This window comes from Lissotriton vulgaris, chromosome 2_2, assembly GCF_964263255.1.
Source record: "Lissotriton vulgaris chromosome 2_2, aLisVul1.2, whole genome shotgun sequence".
NCBI classification, from domain to species: Eukaryota; Metazoa; Chordata; class Amphibia; order Caudata; family Salamandridae; genus Lissotriton; species Lissotriton vulgaris.
The window spans coordinates 62,257,301-62,278,227 of NC_141688.1; positions in this window are offsets into that span (position 1 = coordinate 62,257,301).

Genomic DNA, 20,927 nt, shown 5'->3' on the forward strand with positions numbered 1-20,927 from the left:
TTGGCCCAGTGGACCGCCGACTCCCCAGCAGCGCACCACTGGGTGCCACTTGCCGCATTTGGAGCATTCATGCCGGAAACGTCACACCTGACGGCCACATGACCCCTTGTTGCAGTCCCAACAAGCCCCGACTGTGTTCTGTCCGGAACTCTCACTCTGCCCCACTTCCCGTGGGTGGGGCAAGCCGAAAAGGGTGCTGGCGCGAGCGGCAAACCGCTCGCCGTATACACTGTGCGGCCGAACTTCGCCCCGCCCATCGTCTGCTGATACAAATCGGAGTCAAGCTCACCCCACTTTGCGTCCGGGTCCGCTGCCATCCGTGCCGGAACTCCTCATCATAATGGGACCAAGCGTAGCCGCCATAAGTCACCTGCGCCCTCCGGATACTTCTCGCAGTATACGCTAGCATATATTAGGAAAGCCGTCGACCAATTGTCAATCATCAGCGGTACCTTGGAGCACCTAGCCAATTCCTGTTCCTCCTCTTTTGACCCCTCCTTGGCTGTGAGCTCCCGATGCAGGAGTTCAACATCTCCACGTACTCCCCCTTCCATATCTTTTCTTTGGTTGCGAAGGAGAGGTGAGCCCCCAGCGGCTTGGTCACCCCCATATAAGGGAGCTTACGCACCGGCACAACGCAACTCTCCTTGCCCCTGGCGACCGCCCCGTCCGCCGACACACTCCCTGCCTTCGCGTCTCCCGTGTCATTAGCTCCGGCGCACGTCGCTTCCACCGTCCCCGCCGGAGCCGCCCAATCCGTTCCTACCCCCGCATCAGTCACATAGCGCCCCTTTACCAGCCGCACACAGTCCTCACCCCTCGCCTCAGTCCCCCCCCAGACCTGCGCGCTGCGCTTCCAGCCCAAACCACTCCCCGCTCCGTGTCCCACCTTACCTGGCGCCAAGGCCGGCGTCCGCACTGGATCCCGCCGCCTAACCAGTGGAGCTTAGGTGGCCGTCACCCTTGGCCTGTCACTGCCAACAGCATTACTGACCCCCCCATCGCTAATTTCTCCCTCCTCCTCAGACTCTCCATCCCCATCCCCATGCCATTCCTGCTTGCTCTCCATGACCTCCACCTGACTCAAACTCGCCCTTTCTCTACACACTCACATCAACGCACCCAAATCCACACTCACTCTCCTGTCCTCCGTCGAGCATGACCCATGTGCTGTGATGTCCACCTCGCTGTGCGCCCCTCCACTCCCGGCGGCCATCTCGACCCTTTGGGGGGGTACGGGCGGGGACCAGTCGCCCGCCATCCGCCGCGCTCTCCTGCCGTGTCCCTCGCTGGAGCACGAACGCCCATACCAGGCAGAGCTGGGCCATCCTCTCGGTGGACCGGTGCCGCAAGCTGCTCACCCGAGCGCATCTCCCACTGCTCCTGCCAAGGGAAAAACGTGGAGTCCAGCAAGCCGGGAAAAAACCGCCACCCCTTGACACCCCCAACATCCCCCCTCCCCCCCTCAGCGACCCCCTCCCCCACCCCGCGGAGTGCCCCCCCTATTAGCCGGCCTCTCCAGCCATCCTCCCCCGCCCCCCCATATCCCCCCTCCCCAGGCCCCCCAGGGTGCCTGTCGTGAAACCCCATCCCCTCCCAGGCCGTGCCCCCCAACTCGGCCCCCCACCCCACGTTCCCCAGCCCCACCCCAAAGCACCTCGCCCCTCCATTCCCCTGCTCTCGCCCAACCCCACCCCAATGTGGCCCCCCTCCCCCCTGCTGGCCACCCCCACAACCCCCACCCCCCCACCCCCTCTCCCTTGCTCCCCTCGACTCCTCGCTGGGGACTGCGACCTGCTAGGGCCCACCATGTCCACCTCCTCCCCCGACGATATACCCCAATCCAAGTCATTCCCCTCCCCCCTGCCCCCCACATCCTCCCCTGCCCCCTCCAGGACAGGGGACAGCCCCCCCGAGCTCCCCATGCCCTCACCCTGCTGATACCCCAGCTCCCAGGTTCTCCCTCGGCCCACCTCCTTCCAGACCCTCCACCCGATCCTGCGCCACTTCTACACTTACCCCGCCTTGCAGCACCACTGTGCCAGCCTCCTGATCCCCGGTGACCATCACAAACGGCAGCGCGGCCTTTGCTGGCACCGCCTTCTTTCCCCTCCCCCTCTTTTCTTCCAACCCGCCGCCTGGCCCGCCTGACCTCGCCCGCAACCCTCAGGGCCGCTCCCGCCACTCCCACCAGAACCGCGAGCCCTCCGCGGTCGAGACCACGGGGGCTTGCATGCTATGACACCTGCTACAGCGCCGTTGGCAGCGCGCCACGGTGGCCTCACCCCAGTTCGAGCCGTCCCGCATCCCGCAGCAGTCGCAAGGCCTCCAGGACATGGGGGTCATTGCCGTGTGCCATTCCTCCGCACCAGCGCACTCGCTTCCAGCCTCCAACAAATCACCCGTAAACCGCTCCACCAGCGCACCACCGATATCACCGCCACCCAAACGCCAGACACCAAGCCCACTCGCAGGACAAAACCTTACGAAAAAACTCGCGACCAGGGTCCCCTCAGGCTGCTGGGTCACTGCCACCAAAATGGTGACAAGTAACCCAAAATGGCCGGTTATGTACCTCCCCAGCCCAACAAGCCCAAAACCCAGCCCAAAAGAGCCCAAAAACCCAGGACCAGCCCAAGAAGCCCAACGCTACCCAGAACGTGTGGCTCCTAGCCCCCCCTCCCTCCGGGCCCCAACAACCCCCGGGGGTGGCAGGCCTCCCGCTGGTCGGCCGCCCCCACCAAAACCCCATTTGTGTATAGGACGCTTGCATTGCTGCTGTTTGCTCTGTGTGGAATTCATTTCGAGCTCTCCAATTTCACAGTGGGTCTCAAAACCCAATCAGACTTCAAAAAGTTAAGGAGCATTCTCAAATATCTTTTGTTTGTAATTGTTAGCGATGCATGAGTGGGTACTGACAAATGTTTTTTCCCCTTATACTGGACGGTCCCTTTAAGGCCGCCAGCTAATGTGAAACGCAGGACCATAATCCCTAGAATATACCAGAAGAATACTGGGTATCCATTATTATCTCTCTCTCCGAATAGTCGAGACAAACCGCACCTCCTGGATCTTTTGAAATTTCAGCTCCCAAACCACTTGAATATTATTCATGAATACAGATACCAGAGCCCACAGTTCACCCCCTTTCCCATCCTCTTTACAGAAAAACACAGCTGAAAATTAAGAAAAAACTCGAATTCCTCCGCAAATAACCAAAAGCAATAATTATTTGTAATGATGGAGCATGGTCTCCCTCCAGCACCTGCAGAATTATCACAGCTAATGGATTCCTGAGCCTTCATTTCTTGTGGGGTGGTTTTAATTGGAAAATGCACAAAATGCATGTTTCATTATTAATGGTAAATGAAACTAGAAGAAAAACCCGCGGTAGCTGCAGGGAGTCTGTCAGTGCAGCCCTCTTGTTGGGGATGGTAGAGGCGACGCACGTGGCGTGGAGCTAGGAGTTGTGAATCCTTTCCTGCAATGGTCCAGAGTGTTTCTGTTGCTTTGCACAGTGATCTGACCTCACTCGATTAAAAAAACGCAAAGGATGAGGCAACACATTTGGGGATGAGACGGAAGTCGGAGGGAGCTAGAAAAGATCAGCAGCAATAGATGGCTGAGGCTCTTGCTCAAAAGAGTTGAGGGGAAGATTTGCGTCAATTCACCAACTTTTTAGGGGCAGAGGGTGTGACATGATGCAGCATCTGACTATTGATGACATCACAGGTTTAATCCTTGGACCAACCATTGCTCCTCAACAGTACCTATTTGCCCCGAAGTAGATGCTATCAAGTAATGGAAGTAGATGCTAGCAAGTAATGGAAAGTTTGGAAACTACAGAAAGTAAATAGCCCTTTTAGGCTTGTAGGCTTTCTCTTCTTGCTTCCACCTTCGAGTCCTCAGAGAGGGGTAATAAGGGCAGTCAGTGACACTGGTACGAAAGGAAAGGTCATGGTATCTATGGTGGAGATGGTGTCGGAGGGAGAGCGAAGAAAAAAGAAAAACGAAGAAAAGGGAAAAAAGGGGGGCAAACTGAGAGAGTGAAGCAAACAAAAATAGTCACTTGAATACAAAAGAAGAAAAAATGTACAAATGGGACCGAGTTCCCCAGTTAAAGTTTCGTTCCAGACCGCATCTCTGAACACATTTTTAAAGTCGCATAGCTCTGGCCGTTGTCTATTAATCCCACTAAATCTTAGAGTATATCTATCAATATGATGAAGGATATCGAATACATACTTTACCATTGGATGCTTCATAAGACACATTTGCCACAGAAATGTGTATTAGGGAAATCGGGGTTAAAGAAGGGTGATACTTCGTCAGGTTATAATGATTCCCCTAAAAGATCTGGGATCAGGCAGCATTATACATCACTGCTGCTAGTGCCAGTTGGTATTCTGACGTCATTTTGTTCACTTATGATTTTCAGCTAAACAACCTCTGACCATTTACCACGCTCTCTCCTCCTAAGCTGATTCCTCATGGCTGCCCTCATGTGACAGGGCTCAGAGTTTTGCAGATCATCCCAATCCAAGCACTTCTCCGCCACAGGACTTTGTTAATGTTGAGAGGTTACGGTAGAAAAAAACTCTCTGTACTCTCTCCTGCGCCCCAGGGTAGGTCAGGAACTGCTGAGTTGTAATGTAAACTGATGTGAGTTTGTGTACCTGTTGATTTCCTTTTTAGGTCGAGCATTGGACACATCTTATATATACTTTAGTTATACTGATATGTGTATAAACTTTGTGGGCTCTGGAGATCACCCTAGGACTTGTCTGCTTCCGCTTAGGGACTTTTTTTTTTTGTTCAACTGCCTATTTAACTGTCTTCATAGAAAACGACCAGTAGAGTTCAGTAAAATGCCACAATTGCTTTCTGCTTTTTCAACTGGCTCTATTTAACTCTCTGGATATAAAACAACCAGTAGAGGTCTGTAAAATTCCAGAATTGCTTTCTGCTGAGAGACTTAATTAAAAAAAAAAATTCTGGCAACTGCCTCTATTTAACTTTCTTGATAGAAAATGGCCAGCAGAGGTCAGTAAAATACCAAAATCACTTTACCATTCTCTAGATTCCAGTCCATAGAAATTGTCTTCCACAAGCACCCATAGACAATAATATTTTTTTCAAATATAGTATTTTCAATGATATGACCACCGAAGGGCCTGATTTTATATTAAAAACAGAGCTTTGGACTATACCATTTGCTGCTGAAAGGCAATATTTCTCTCCATGCGTTCCCATACCTGACATGCCACGCAGTTTGATGCTTACCTTCCCTCCATGTTAAAGAGCAGTAGATGTTTCAGCATCAAGGCTAATGTGCTGCATAGCTCAATACATAAAAGGTCCCAAAGGCGAGACCGATTGCATTTCAAATGCTTGTTGTTGAGTAGGCTTGAATAAAAAAACTTTTGCAATGTAATAGGTCTCGTATTAATTAAGTTTGACCTATTGGCATTGCTAAATATTGCAACACCAATTGCAACAAAAGTCTATAAACTGTAAGCCAAAACAATGTGTGTTTATTTTTGTAGCAATGGTGGCATGCTGCGCTTTAGATGAATATGTTTAGAAGTAAAGTGCGCCATACTGCGATTGCTACAATAGTTAATTGTGGATGCGTTAACAATTGATGTGTGCACTGATGGCTGGTGGTGTGTGTGCCTGTAGAAATTGTGCACTGATGGCTGGTGGCGTGTGTGCCTGGTGGAAGTGTGCACTGCCGGCTGGTGGAGTGTGTGCCTGGTGAAAGCGTGCACTGACGGCTGGTGGTGTGTGCCTGGTGGAAGCGTGCACTGACGGCTGGTGGTGTGTGCCTGGTGGAAGTGTCCACTGCCGGCTGGTGGTGTGTGTGCCTGGTGGAAGCGTGCACTGATGGCTGGTGGTGTGTGCCTGGTGAAAGCGTGCACTGACGGCTGGTGGTGTGTGTGTGCCTGGTGAAAGCGTGCACTGATGTCTGGTGGTGCGTGCCTGGTGAAAGCGTGCACTGACGGATGGTGGTGTTTGTGCCCGGTGAAAGCGTGCACTGACGGCTGGTGGTGTTTGTGGCCGGTGAAAGCGTGCACTGACGACCGATGTTGTCTGTGCCTGGTGAAAGTGTGCACTGATGTGTGGTTGTGTGTGTGTGATTGTGTGTGTGTGGTTGTGTGTGGTTGTATGTGTGGATGTGTGTGTGTGGTTGTTTGTGTGGTTGTGTGTGCATGGTTGTGTGTGTGATTGTGTGTGTGTGTGGTTGTGTGTGTTGTTGTGTGTGTGTGGTTGTGTGTGTGGTTGTGTGTGTAGTTGTGTGTGCGGTTGTGTGTTTGTGGTTGTGAGTGTGTGGTTGTGTGTGTGGTTGTGTGTGTTGTGATTGTAGTTATGTGTGTGTGGTTGTGTGTGTGGTTGTGTTTGTGTGCGTGTGGTTGTGTGTGTGGTTGTGGTTGTGTGTTGTGATTGTGGTTATGTGTGTGGTTGTGTTGTTGTGTGTGGTTGTGTGTGTGTGGTTGTGTGTGTGCTTGTGGTTGTGTGTGTGCTTGTGTGTGTGTGTGTGGTTGTGTGTATGGTTGTGTGTGGTTGTGTGTGTGGTTGTGATTGTGTGCTCGTGGTTGTGTGTGTTGTGCTTGTGGTTCTGTGTGTGGTTGTGTTGTTGTGTGTGTGTGGTTGTGTGTGTGCTTGTCGTGTGTGTTGTGTGTGTATGGTTGTGTGTGGTTGTCTGTGTGGTTTTGTGTGTGGTTGTGTGTGTGGTTGTATGTGTGGTTGTGTGTGGTTGTGTGTGTTGTGTGTGTGGTTGTGTGTGTGGTTGTGTGTGTGTGTGGTTGTGTGTTTGGTTGTGATTGTGTGGTTGTGTGTGGTTGTGTGTGTGGTTGTGTTTGTGCTTTTAGTTGTGGGTGTGTGGTTGGATGTGGTTGTGTGTGTGTGGTTTTGTGGTTGTGTGTGTGGTTGTGTGTGTAGTTGTGTGTGGTTGTGTGTGTGCGGTTGTGTGTTGTGTTTGTGGTTGTGTGTGTGGTTGTGTGGTTGTGTGTGTGCTTGTGTTTGTGCTTGTAGTTGTGGGTGTGTGGTTGGTTGTGGTTGTGTGTGGTTGTGTGTAGGGGTGGGCAGAATTTGCGTAATTGCGTTATGCAAATCTCAGCGAAACGGTAAAAAATCTCAGCTAACACGCAAAATTCCGCTAACACGCGGAATTGCTTGTTCGCGATGCTTTTTTCCTGTTCGCAATCGCTGTTTGCGTGCTCGGGGAGAAATATCTCGCGTACACGCATTTGAGAACGCGAGGAAGCAAAACATTTCGCAAATTTGCAGAACGCAGAATTTTGGGCAATTTCGAGTTCTCCGCGGAACGCAAAATTACCCAATTTCCGCAAGCAGAACGGAATTTACAGCCCATGCCTAGTTGTGTGTGTGTGTGGTACTGTGTGTGGTTGTGTGTGGTTGTGTCTGTGTGTGTGTGGTTGTGTGTGGTGTTGTGGTTGTGTGTGTGGTTGTGTGTGTGTGTGATTGTGTGTAGCTGTACAAAGGCATAGCCAATAGGTCTTGCCTTTGGGCCCTTATAAGAGTTTAGTCATGCAGCACATATCCCAAAATAATAATTTTACAATAAGAGTGTGGTAGGGACTACGGGGCAGCAACTGGAGTGAGAAGGGATCAGCACCTGGAGGTTGAGAGAGGACATCCATGGGCAGGAGACAGGAAAAAGCAGCTCTCTTCCAGTGGCCAGAATCACAGAATGTTAAGCCGACACAGAGTAACACAAAAAAAGGCCAACCGCAAATATCCAGTGGCCAGAATCACAGAATGTTAAGCCAACAGCAAACCAGCCGAGGGACGACTATTTTGATTACAAACTATCGCCCTGGACAATATCTAGTAAATCATAAATCCTTAAAGCCAGACTGGAATTTGCTAACCTACACACTAATCTCTAGCATTGGAGATGGGAATTGGAAAACTGGTAAAGCGCTTGGTTAGTGCATTTTACCTCTTTCTTGGCCATTTGTAATCCCGCTGCATACATGCGCATTATCAGTTCCTAGAAGTGAGCAAAAGAGGCACGGTATGCTTTGTTAATGATACAGATGATTTTTACAGTACTCCATATCTCACTCCTACTGTTTCTACATTCTATATTTAGCGGCTGTTGTGTTATCGTATCGTGCATTTAAATGGTGAAACGAAGTAACATTAGTGCAAGCTGCAAATTTATTCATCTGGGTTCCTTCTAACCATATAGCTGACGCCGCGGGTTAAAAGGAGAGAAGAAAGCTGAACTGGGAGGGTTTAGGAAAACAGAGTGGAAGAGTGGGGAGAAAAGGACGAGAAGCGGCGGGGGCGGGAGAAGAGGGGGCATGGTCAGAGAGGAGAGGTGGAGAGTGAAAAAAACAAGTACAACCACAACCCCCTGGACAATATCTAGTAAATCATAAATCCTTAAAGCCCGACAGGAATTAAACTACCCTAAACACTAATCTCTAGCCAGGGAGATGGGAATTGGAAAACTGATAAAGTGCTTGAACTCATGTACTGGGCAGATATGTTAAATATGTCCAGTGAGGCAGAGGTCACCACAGGTCAAATTGGTAAGAGAATTCTTGCCAAGCTCTGAAAAAAATAGGCCTTTCTTGTGCCTGGCTGACTAGGAAGCAGTTGGTATGGTGTAAAAAAGCAACCTCTGCTCATTGAGCTCTGCAGCTTTCTCGACTGCAGTGTGTAGGAGCGCAAGGCTTTCTAACTATCCGTGCAAGAAAACGTACTGTATGTTTTCAGGGTCTGCACCTGTTTGAGTTATAAATCGTGTCCTGGGTGTGACTCAGTCGAGAGCAGTCTGGCATGGAAATGGTGCTAAGAAGTGTATTTGCATCCAGCATCCTTTTAAATTGTCTGCTAGAAAGCTCCCAACCCCTCCCTAAAGAATGCCGTCCCACGAGGTACGTGTCTGCTGAGTAGCGAAGAGACTGGGTTGCTCGAGTTAGAAGTGATGTGCCTGCCGCGCGCCCTTGAGTGCAGAGTTTCAAATGATGAGGAAAAGTAAGCCACGCAATAAAAATGTTCATTCATTAATAGCAAATAAATGGCACAAGCTTGGAATCACTTTCTCGCCCAAGCATAAATCATTTGTCTACTGCTTTTTCCTCTATCCTGCAGATTGTACTCACAAATACCATTTTGTTGGGGGAATAATGGGTGTTGCACAGCTAATGGAGATAACGGAGAGGTACGTCCTGCCTCGTGTCTCAGTGGTAGTTGGAAATATTATCGTATTGATTTAAAAATAATAATCTCACATGAAAAATTAAAAAAATATATATAAATATGAGAGATTTTTTTTTTCAAATGTACATTTAAATAACTCAATACACCACGCCAGCTGCCATAAGGTAAATTTAAACACAAATCCACTTTAGTTAGCACGGGCCTTATAGTGCAAAAATTGTAAGCTAATCATTAGGATTGGGGAGAAAAGGACGAGAGGCTGCGGGGCGGGAGGAGGGAGGCTTGGTTGGAGAGGTAGGGAGTGAAAAAACAAGACAGAGGCTGAGCGAGCCAGCGATGTGGAGGAAGAGATAATAAACTAGAATCTAATTTGTGTTTGCTCGACTGACAGTCGGTGTGATCTTGGGCATGACAGCCTTCAGCGAGCAAAGCCAGAAACGGTGGGGGAGCGGATTCCTTTGAAGTGTTTGAAGTCTGATGCCGGCTGCAAGGACACCAGCATGAGTGCGGAGAAAGGCTCACAGGCTGCTAAATGGTGTGCGATGTGTACGTGCCCGCACACACGCACTGTAGGCAATCCGCCTGGAAAAGCCTTTGGGAGCATTTTTGAAAGCCCCTTACTTAAGTCTCGCAGAGCAACACATGCGTATTGGCTCAGCGAGACGTAAAAAGGCCATGATTTGGGCATGAAAGAATGCAACATGTGACTTTGGACCTCTCAAACTCATCTGCACTCTTAACAAAGGAATGACTTGGAAGCTGGCCTTGTGATACGACTTCCACATGCTTTGTCTTGTGGTCAAGATCCTTAGGCTTATGATATATTTTTGGACACTATAGATTCTTTCAAAAAGAGTATAATGGACAGGGAGGGTCTTGGTGTACTTATAAATTGTTTTAAGGGAAGGCTGAATTAAACAAAAAAAAACTAGAGGGTGGTGGTGCTCTTGGGAAGCTTCCTCAAAAAACACCAGCGAGTTGTTTGTGAAAAAAACACACAAATGGAGCAAGAGCATAACACAGTTTCCTTGTAGACTGGTTTTATTAATTCTACCTGTAGGAGGACATTGTGCAGGCCAAGAACTATGTTTTGCATTTTCTATTCAATGAATTGTAGCTATTGTGCAAGTTTGAGACCACTCTTCCCACAAAGATGACCAGTAGATAGTGTGCATGCATAACACAGGATATCATTCTTATACGTAAACTCTGGTCAGTATGCAGGTCAAGGCTTAAACCTTTTTATATATGTGACCTGTGATCAGTTCAAAGTCAAGCAATGTACATTTTCATAAATATGTCTTGTGGTCAGGGTACTGGTCTAGGACTGGATGTTTCGATATATGTAATGTGTTGCCAGTTTGCAGATCTGTTACTGGAAAAGCACATACTTGTGGCCTGTGGTCAGTGCCAGTAAAGGAGTGGAACCTGTTTATTTGTGTGACTTATGCTCAATGTGTAGGTTTCAGATTGGACCTTTTCATATCTGTGACTTGTAGTCAGTCTGCAGGTCTCAGACTGGACCTGTCATACATCTGACTTCAGGACCGTGTGCAGTCCAAAGACTTGATCATTTCACATATGTGGCTTATAGTTTGCATGCTGGTCAAACAATGGACGGTTTGATAAACATGATTTATGGTCAGTGTGCAGATATATATATATATATATATATATATATATATATATATATATATATATATATATATATTACCTACTGGCGGTCGCCAGTAGGTATATATAGTTAGGACCTAGTTTCCATAGGAAATCCGCAACATTCTATTTGGAATAACTTTGGCATCGATTGAGGAATATGCGTGCAATTTTCTACAATTTTGGCCAGCCCAGTTCTGCTCCTTCCCTGAAAGTTTTGGGGGGATTCGTCAAGCGGGGGCTGAGAAAAAAGGGAGGTCCTAAAACATGTTTTCCCTATGTTAATTTCCATAGGACGTTTAGACACGGCTACAGCCCGAACCGCTGAACGGAATTACACCAAACTTGGCAAAATTGTAGGGACTGGTACGCAGAAGTGCCTTTTGTTTAAATGGTGTAAATCCCTCCAGTAGTTCCTGAGAAAATCAAAAGCGAAAAAATATATATATCTATAGGAGCTTACTGTAAGCTTACTGTAAGCTTACTATACTCTGTACCATTCCGAGCACGAGCTGCATGCTGATTGGCTGCCAATGTCTGTCAACACTCCAAACCAGAAAGTGTTGGCAGCCATCTTGTGCCTCAGTAGACTGAGGCACAGGAAAGTAGAAAAACAAAGATGCAAAACACGCAAAGAAGCACCCTGACCCCCTAGGCCTGCTCAGGGGGTCGCGTACATGATAGCACCTCATTAAAAAGCATTGCAGTTAATAGAAGGTTTTAAGACTTTAGTTACATTATAAATCATTTGTTGATGGTACCATACTCATTTTAGGAATGGTGGTGTGTTCTAAGGTGATTTTACCATGTGAAAAAGCCTTCTGCTGGGATATCATGAATCATTTTTGAAAGAAAACTATTATCTAATGCTTCTCCCACAGTGGTTTGGAAGGGGATCTATAAGCTAAACTGAAAGCATATTTTCTGTAAATTCATATTATCTTTCTCAGTCATGTGAGAATGAAGTCTGACATTCTCAGTAAAATATGTACATCCAACAAGGACAGAGACTGTCAGTTGATTCCTTTGTGTTCTACTGCTGCCTCCTAGAGTGTTCTAAAGAACAACTAGAGCGCTAACAGTCCTACTTATTACAAAGGTATGGCACACCTGAAGCCATCTTGATTGGAATAAAGTGGTAACTCTTAAAACATTTAATTTAAAAAGGAAAAAGGAACAAAATGAGGGGGTATATTTTGCCATAGAAAGTATTATTAGTGCTGCAGAAAGCAAAATTAGGGCACATTTTGAGTGACTTCTCAAATCCTCTTCTATTTCATTAAAAGATTCTGACATGCAGTCTCCCAAGATGGCCACCAGAGACAATAGAGCCCAAATGTAGCCCAAATATCACCCAGATGTAGCCCAAGTATAGCCCAATGATAGAATGTCCCAGAGTGTTCTAAAGAACAACTAGAGCGGTAACAGTGTTACCTATGACAAAAGTATGGCACACCAGAAGCCATCTTGATTGGAATGAAGTGTTAAGTCTGCAAACATCTAATTTAAAAAGGAACAAAATGAGGGGGTTCATTTTGCCATAGAAAGTATGATTAGTGCTTCAGAAAGAAAAATTAGGGCACATTTTGAGTGACTTCTCAAATCCTCTTCTATTTCATTAAAAAAATTCTGACATGCAGACTGAAACATGCACTTTGAATACCAGCAGCAGACTTCCCTGGTGAGCAGTAGCTTTACTACCGTGATCTAATGAGCAACTAGAGTGCTAACATTCAGAATTTATGGCAAATGTGTGACACATCTGAATGCCTTCTTGATGGAACCAAAGTAAACAAGCATTGAAAATGCAATAGATCTCGCCCTCGTTTAAGTTAAAGCCATTCTGTTTGTAATGAGGTGGCTTTTTAGCTTTGCTTTTATTAGTGTTTTTCAAACTTTCATGTAAATAACATGCATATGTATGCATATATGTATATGTATGCATGCATTTATATTTGTATTGATATAGATATGCAGATTATATATGTTTATATATGTATGTATATATATATATACACACATACATATATAAATGCATATGCATATATATGCATATATATATATATATATATGTGTATATGTGTGCGTGTATAGAGAGGTAGAGGTAGAGAGGTAGAGGTAGAGAGGTAGAGACTAGTAGAGAGAGGTAGAGAGGTAGAGAGTAGAGAGTGAGTAATAGAGAGTAGAGAGTGAGTAGTAGAGAGTAGTAGAGAGCAGTAGAGAGAGTAGCAGAGAATGAGTAGTAGAAAGTAATAGAGTGAGTAGTAGAGAGTAGTAGAGAGTGAGTAGTAGAGAGTAGTAGAGAGTAAGTAGTAGAGTGAGCAGTAGAGAGCAGTAGAGAGTGAGTAGTAGAGAGTAGTAAAGACTGAGTAGTAGAGAGTAGCAGAGAGTGAGTAGGAGAGAGTGAGTAGGAGAGAGTAGTAGAGAGTGAGTAGTAGAGAGTGAGTAGCAGAGAGAGAGAATAGTAGAGAGTAGTAGAGAGTGAGTAGTAGAGTGAGTAGTAGAGAGTAGTAGAGAGAGAGAGTAGTAGAGAGTGAGTAGTAGAGAGTGAGTAGTAGAGTGAGTAGTAGAGAGTGAGTAGTAGAGAGAGAGTAGTAGATAGTGAGTAGTAGAGAGTGAGTAGTAGAGTGAGTAGCAGAGAGTGAGTAGTAGAGAGAGAGTAGTAGAGAGTGAGTAGTGGAGAGAGAGTAGTAGAGAGTGAGTAGTAGAGAGTAGTAGAGAGTGAGTAGTAGAGAGTAGTGGATAGTGAGTAGTAGGGAGTGAGTAGTAGAGAGAGAGTAGTAGAGAGTACTAGAGTAGTAGAGAATGAGTAGTAGAGAGTTAGTATTAGAGAGTAGTGGAGTAGTAGAGAGTGAGTAGTAGAGAGTAGTGGAGAATATTCCAAAGTTTGGCACAGCACCACTTGCACAACAAGTCCAACCAAATCATATCACTTAGAGTCCTTTTTGAAGCGCTGAATCTTGGTGTATATTGAAATGCTTTTATTTTCCTTAAGTTTATGTACCACAGCCAGCCGACGCTTCAGGGCGTTCTTATTTCCTTCAAGTTATGTCGGTATCCTGTTGTCATATAACTAGATATTTCTTCCAAATGTTAGACGAGATGTAAGTACATTCTTATTCAAAGTGACTAGGTATCAATTTTACCCACACAATTTGGGCAGACTTGAGTAATTTATAGCATCCTCAAAGTCAGTCTTTCAAAAATTCCAAAGTATCGGACATGATAATCCAAATCCAAATGTTTCTCAAGAAAAGTCATTTTCAATCGTTCGGAATATCGGCGTTTGGGCAGATATGACCCACAGACACGGTTTATGACTTTTCTTGAGAAACATTTGGATTTGGATTATCATGTCCTATACTTTGGAATTTTTGAAAGACTGACTTTGAGGATGCTATAAATTATAAACAACACGAGAGATACCAAAAGTCTGCATACAGGAACCTAAATAGTGTTCACTCTGTAAGACAAAACCAACAGGTTATTGTGTAGGTCATAACAATCCTAGGAGATGTGTGACCACATGATTCATGGTGAATAGCAATTCCTTGCATGCTATTTTTCACTCTGCTTTTAACCATACCACCTTGATGGTCAGACCCAATAAAGTTTTCCTAATGACATCAAGGTAGGTATTTTTAGAACACTTGGATTTAAAGTTTTTTCCTTTCTTTTCTCACAACTTTTTGAGCACTGCAACCCAACCCTTTCAGTCTGCACTTGATCATCTCTATTGGTTGAGGGTCAACATGATGGTCCAAGTTTTGCTAGCCTTAGGTTGCTCCTAAGGAAGGGCACACTGGATACCACAATTGTCAACCATACTACCCAGATGACAATGCTCCGCTATTGAGCGGGCTGATGGGGATTTTTTCTAGCACTTTTGAGGCTATCTTTCTAAGTTTCTCTTCTCCTGTGGTCACACATCTCCTAGGATTGTTATGACCTACACAATAACCTGTTGGTTTTGTCTTACAGAGTGAACACTATTTAGGTTCCTGTATGCAGACTTTTGGTATCTCTCGTGTTGTTTATTGCTAAGTTGGGGGACAAGGTACCAAAGTAGTTTATAAATACGATTCCCCTTAGGCCCTCCCCTACTTTGTGTGTTTTGATGCTATAAATTACTCAAGTCCATGGATGCTGCTGGGAACACCCCCAGCAACACCCATTGCACACCCCTTTAACGCAGGGCACTGCGTTAAAGGGACTGATATTTATCAGGCAGGATGACGCCACAAAAAGTGGCTTAGTGCTGCCTGATAAATATCACTCAGTCTTCTGCGCCTCCGGAACATCACAAAAAGTGCATCATTCATGACATGGTCAGTGACATCACTGATGGCATCACTGATGACATCTCAAATGACATCACTGATGACATCACTGATGACATCATCCATGTGACAATCAAATACACCTCATCACACACTAGTATACTCTTTCATCACTCACTGTAAAATAGAAAGTGCCATATTTGAAACCATTGACGCACCAATGGAAATTTCTAAACACCCACTCAGTTATTCATAGAACTATACACACATCTAATCACTTACCTATAGATTCGGTGTTAGATTCAGTGTTATATGCAGTGAATAATCAACAGAACACTATCAAATATACTTATACGCCTATTTCAACATTACACACCAGCACACATTGTATTCACTTATAAAGACATCCTTCTGACTTATGCAAACAATTGATTATACTTACATTTACTCACCTACACACTTATACAAACACCACTTCATCTATTTATATAGATAGTAACTCACACTTAGTGTGTTATAAAATCACTATTACAAGTATACAGTTATCCATATAGTGACTCATACAATCACTAAGTCTTAGGCACACTTAATTAGATATAACTGTCCCATACACTGCCTTTTTTTCAAGTTTAATGGAGATGTACCATTGAGAGAAATATTTCATCACCACCACACCCATAAACATATACACTCACTGAAACAACTGTTATAACATGTAGTCTTAACCTCATATACCTACTGAATGAACTATTCACACATTTTTTGGCAATCACACCCCTCCCACCAAACCACATAGACATTCATTTACCCATATAAATACTCAGTTAGGAAACCAATAACAAATATAGTCTTTAACATAGCAAGTAAGACAACGCAATAAAGACTTTCACACAGTTTAGTAACTACACATTATATATAGTGAGACTCTACAAATTAGTCAAGGAAACAATCAATGACACTGTTACTAAATCCACCATCCACACATTTATATTTATATATCCACTCATTCTTCAATGCAAAGTAGTGTATTTATAATACATATTTAAATATCAAAGCAAACCACATTCACTGGATGATGTCATCAGTGATGTCATCAGTGATGTCACTGACCATGTCATGAATGATGTAATATGTGATATCATCAGCAGTGGATTGCGGGCGCGCAAGTTATAGTGAGTACAACTAACTATAACGGGGGAAGTTCAATGGTTTTGTATGAGCAAAATGTCCAGCTAACTATAATATATATATATTTATATATACGTGCGCGGACGAGCGCGGACCTTCACGTGCGTGAGCTGCATGCTGATTGGCTGCCAATGTCTGTCAACACTCCAAAACAGAAATTGTTGGCAGCCATCTTGTGCCTCGGTAGACTGAGGCAGAAGAAAGCAGAAAAACAAACGTGTAGAGGTCAAAAAGGGGGCAAGGTAGAAGCACCCTGACCCCTAGGCCTGCTCAGGGGGTCCCACTAGGACCCCCCCCAAGGCAAAAAAAAAAAAACTATTTCGAAAAATCGTGGGGTGCGCGTACCTTGCGCTCACAGGTCCGCGTACGTATGCGTACGGTACGCGGACGGTGCGCGTACCTTTCCGAGAAAGCTGCATGCTAACACTCCAAACCAGGAAGCGTTGGCAGCCATCTTGTGCTCATTAGACTGGGGCACAAGAAAGCAGAAAAACAAACGTGTAGAACACAAAAAGGGGGCAGGGTAGAAACACCCTGACCCCCTAGTTCTGTTAAGGTGGTCCCACAAAGATCCCCAAGGCCAATTTTTTCTTTTAAACCCGGTATGTTTTTTTAAAAATTACTCCCCAGGGGGACCAAATCGCGGGGGCATAGTGATAAAGAAGTGTGGGGGGTGCCTTCATTACACCTCTCTGCAATGCAGTCCCCTGGCGCATACTGGAGATTCCTGGTGGGCTTTCAGGTCTTATATAGTTAGGAATTAGCATTAAAAAAACCTTTTAAATTCACTGAAAAAACCATAGGTTTCAGGCCTTATATAGTTAGGAATTAGCATTTAAAAAAAACCTTGCAAATTCACTGAAAAAAACATAGGTTTCAGGCCTTATATAGTTAGGAATTAGCATTTAAAAAACCTTTGAAATTCACTGAAAAAAACATAGGTTTCAGGCCTTATATAGTTAGGAAATAGCATTTAAAAAACGTTTAAAATTCACTCAAAAAACTATGGGCCTCATTTATGAGGCCGTGCGTCACTTTTACGCCGCTGGTGCGTCACTTTTTGTGACGCATCGGCGGCGTAAAACATGCCTCCTGTTGCGCACTATTTACAAAGTGACGCATCACTTCGTAAACCCCTGCGCTACATAATACCTGCATCAGGTATAATGTATACAGTGTCAGTGATGTCACTGACCATGTCATGAATGATGTAATATGTGACATCATCAGCAGTGGATTGCGGGTGCGCAAAATATAGTTAGTACAACTAACTATATAGGAGCAATTTCAATGGTTTTGTTTGAGTGAAATGTCCAGCTAACTATAACACCCCTAAAATTTATATGGCCTCATTTATGAAAAGTGACTCATCGCTGCAAGAAAACAGCGATGCGTCACTTTTCACTGCGCACTCCTTGCGACACCAATGATGCGTCATATTTAATGTATGACGCATCATGTCGCAAGGAGTTACAGATACGTCAGTATTTCTGACGTATCTGTAAGCGCAAAAGTGACGCATTGCTGGAGTGTGTCACAAAAGTCCTTTCACATGGGGAAAGCCCCATGTGAAAGGGCTTGCGTCAGTCTTACACCTGCTGTAAGGCAGGCGCAAGATTTTGACGCAACAGCGTCCTAAAAGTGACGCAGTGAAATCTCAAAGATTTCACTGCGTCACTATTGCAAGGCTTTTTGTGGGGGAACGCCCCCTCTGCATACATTATACCTGACGCAGGTATAATGTGGCGCAGGGGTTTAAAAAGTGACGCATCTACCTAGAAGCGTCATTATTTAAATATGGCGCAACAAGGCGCATGTTTTACGCTGCCGATGCGTCACAAAAAGTGACGCATCAGCAGCGCAAAACTGACGGAAGGCCTCATAAATGAGGCCCCTGGATTAGAATCATGGTTCATTGCCTTGGATTGGAGTCATGGTGCATGGCCCTGGATTAAAGTCATGCTTCATTACCCTGGATTAGAGTCAGAGTTAACTGCCCTAGATAAGAGTCATGGTTCATTGGGCTCGATAAGAGTTATCTATTCTATTTTATTCTATGCTGCACTTGTGGAGTGCATGGCTACCCGGAGGCCTCTCAGGGCTGTCAGTGCAAGATGTCTATTCCCATACTACAGATGGGGTTGTTCTGAAATAGCCAAGCTTTAAGTAGTTTGCATAACCGAAGTTCCTGTGTAGTTGATCTATGGGGGGGGAGGGGGTTCCACAGTTTAGTAACATTAAACCCAAAAGACTGTCCTCATCATCTAGATCTTCTAAAAGAGCGGCATTTAGTAAATCATACTTCATTGCCCTGGATGATCATCATGGTTAATTGTAGATCATGCCCCTAAATCTCAGGGGTGGGCTAATGGTGAATATCACTTAGTCTTTCCCTCTTTTGATTGTTGCGTGATCATAATAACTAAAAGGCACTGCAAAATCCCACCGCTATGTCTGTCACAAAGATACTAGCCCAAATGAGGTCTTTGTCTATTTTCAACAATGTGTTAATATTAGGAGCTATTTTTTGCATGACATTGGAGCAGCAAAATTAAGACTTCATCCCTTATCCGTCATCGCTGAGCAATTTGCATTCATATTTTTACATTATAGCTACAGTGTGCCTTAATAATATTAATATGTGTGAACATTTAAATGCTTTAATGAAATGTATTTACTGTACTAGAGTTTTATAAACGTGTGTGCTAATGTTCAGTTCAACATGAAAACAAGTATTCTGTATTCAAGTTTGCATTTATACTTTAAATCACAGTTGCATATATTCTGGAATTAATATTTTAAAGTGTAATCATGTATACTTTTACTTAGATTTGCATTTGTTCTTGAGTGACGTGTGCACAAGTATAGCCATGTATTTAAAATACACATTAAATGTTTAGTTAAAGTTAGCCTGACTAAAGACCTTGTGATTTTGAAATGTACTTTGCTTGGTCAGCCTGCTCTTACTTTTGCAGGTGCATTCTCAAGGTTTCATTAGCTAGAGGAAGGAGTATTATTGTCTGTATTAGTTTCTTGAAAGAAAGTCCTGAGAAGAGAAATCTTGGTAAGAAATGTGAAGACATAACGAGCAAATGAAGTCTCTTATTCACGCATATCAGGGATAAGGGATGTTTGAGTTGCAGTAACTGCCCAAGTTCTGTGGAATAGAAAGACTGGTAATGTTGCAAATGCACAACACAAGACGTGAAATGATTGGTTCCTGGTGGTTTGGGAATGAATATTATTGTTCTTGAAGTTGTATTGGCTTTAATTAATGTTCACAATGTCAGAAGTTAGAGCAGATTCCCTTAGACTTTGATGGGTGCAGGCCTCTCTCCTGCCTTTATTCTGAAAGACTTCTATTGGAGTCTCCACTATGCTGACACCTTCTCTCATTTTTTAATTTCCTTGAGACCCCACCCTATTACCCATCCTTGCTCTAAACTTAGAACCTTGATTAGATTACTTTAAAACGTATTCAAGTTTAGGAGAGAAAATCAAAGTTTCTTTATGGAACACCTATTTCTAATTCTCAGTTTCTGTAATGCTGTGGCTGTGCCTAATTTGTACCTCATCGATTTGAGACTAAACCGACTGTGATATTTCAGCTGGCCAGCTGCCATCTTGTGTCTTTTTAATTCTCTCCTGACATGCATAGATATTGTACTATTAATTGGCAATAAAACATCCTAACTTCAATTACTAATTCCTGGTTCCTATTGTGGGACCAAATGAGGTTCATGAAAGTTGAATTGTTGTATTATTGCTAGCTCCATTTGCATCTCAGTCAACTTTGAAAAATCCATCAGATCAGACATAGTAAATCTCGCACCTACACACTCTCAGGTGGCAGTTTGTTGGAAGGTTTAGTTTTTGAGTCAGCAGGAGTTACTGTATTCATGTGAAAGCCCTAGACTTGCCCATGCCCAGTCTTGATCTCAAAGCCCATGTACCAGTTGGGAGGAGCAACAGTATTCCATCAATTTGGAATGAAGTTGTAACAGCAAAGGAATGAGTTTTAGTAGGGTTGCATGTTGCAATTGCTGATGTCTAGCTTGTGGTGTGTGTTTAGCTGATATTGCGTGGTGTGATGATGTTATAAGTTGTAGTGCGGATTTGAATACGCTTAATGATGAGCATTCGAAGTTGTTATCATGCTCCATGTAGCGTAAGATCCAGCGATATAAATAAAAAGTGTAGAATACACTGTATTGTAATTGTCTGCTAAGTTTGGTGGTGCTAGTCGTAAGATGTAATCGGCTGCACATTAGAAATAAGGACAAATACCTTTGTGTAAGAGTAAGGTGTGGTGGATCCTTTTGCGCAAGGGTGAAGATACACTAATCTGACTGATTCAAAACTAATCAAGGTTTCCCTTAGGTGTATGTCAGAGGGACTATTTCTTGTGTGATTGAATACTATTGATTATTTATTGGCATAGACAAAGTTGTTAAATTGTTTTTCTTTAGTTTCTCTGCATGTATTGCAATGCTCAAGAGAAATTGTAAAGGAGGGTTAGCCACTGCAAGGAGTGAGAAAGATATCACAGTGTGCTGTGCTGAGATTGGATATTTGGTGTTAGTGTTGCGCTATTATTGGTTGATACTT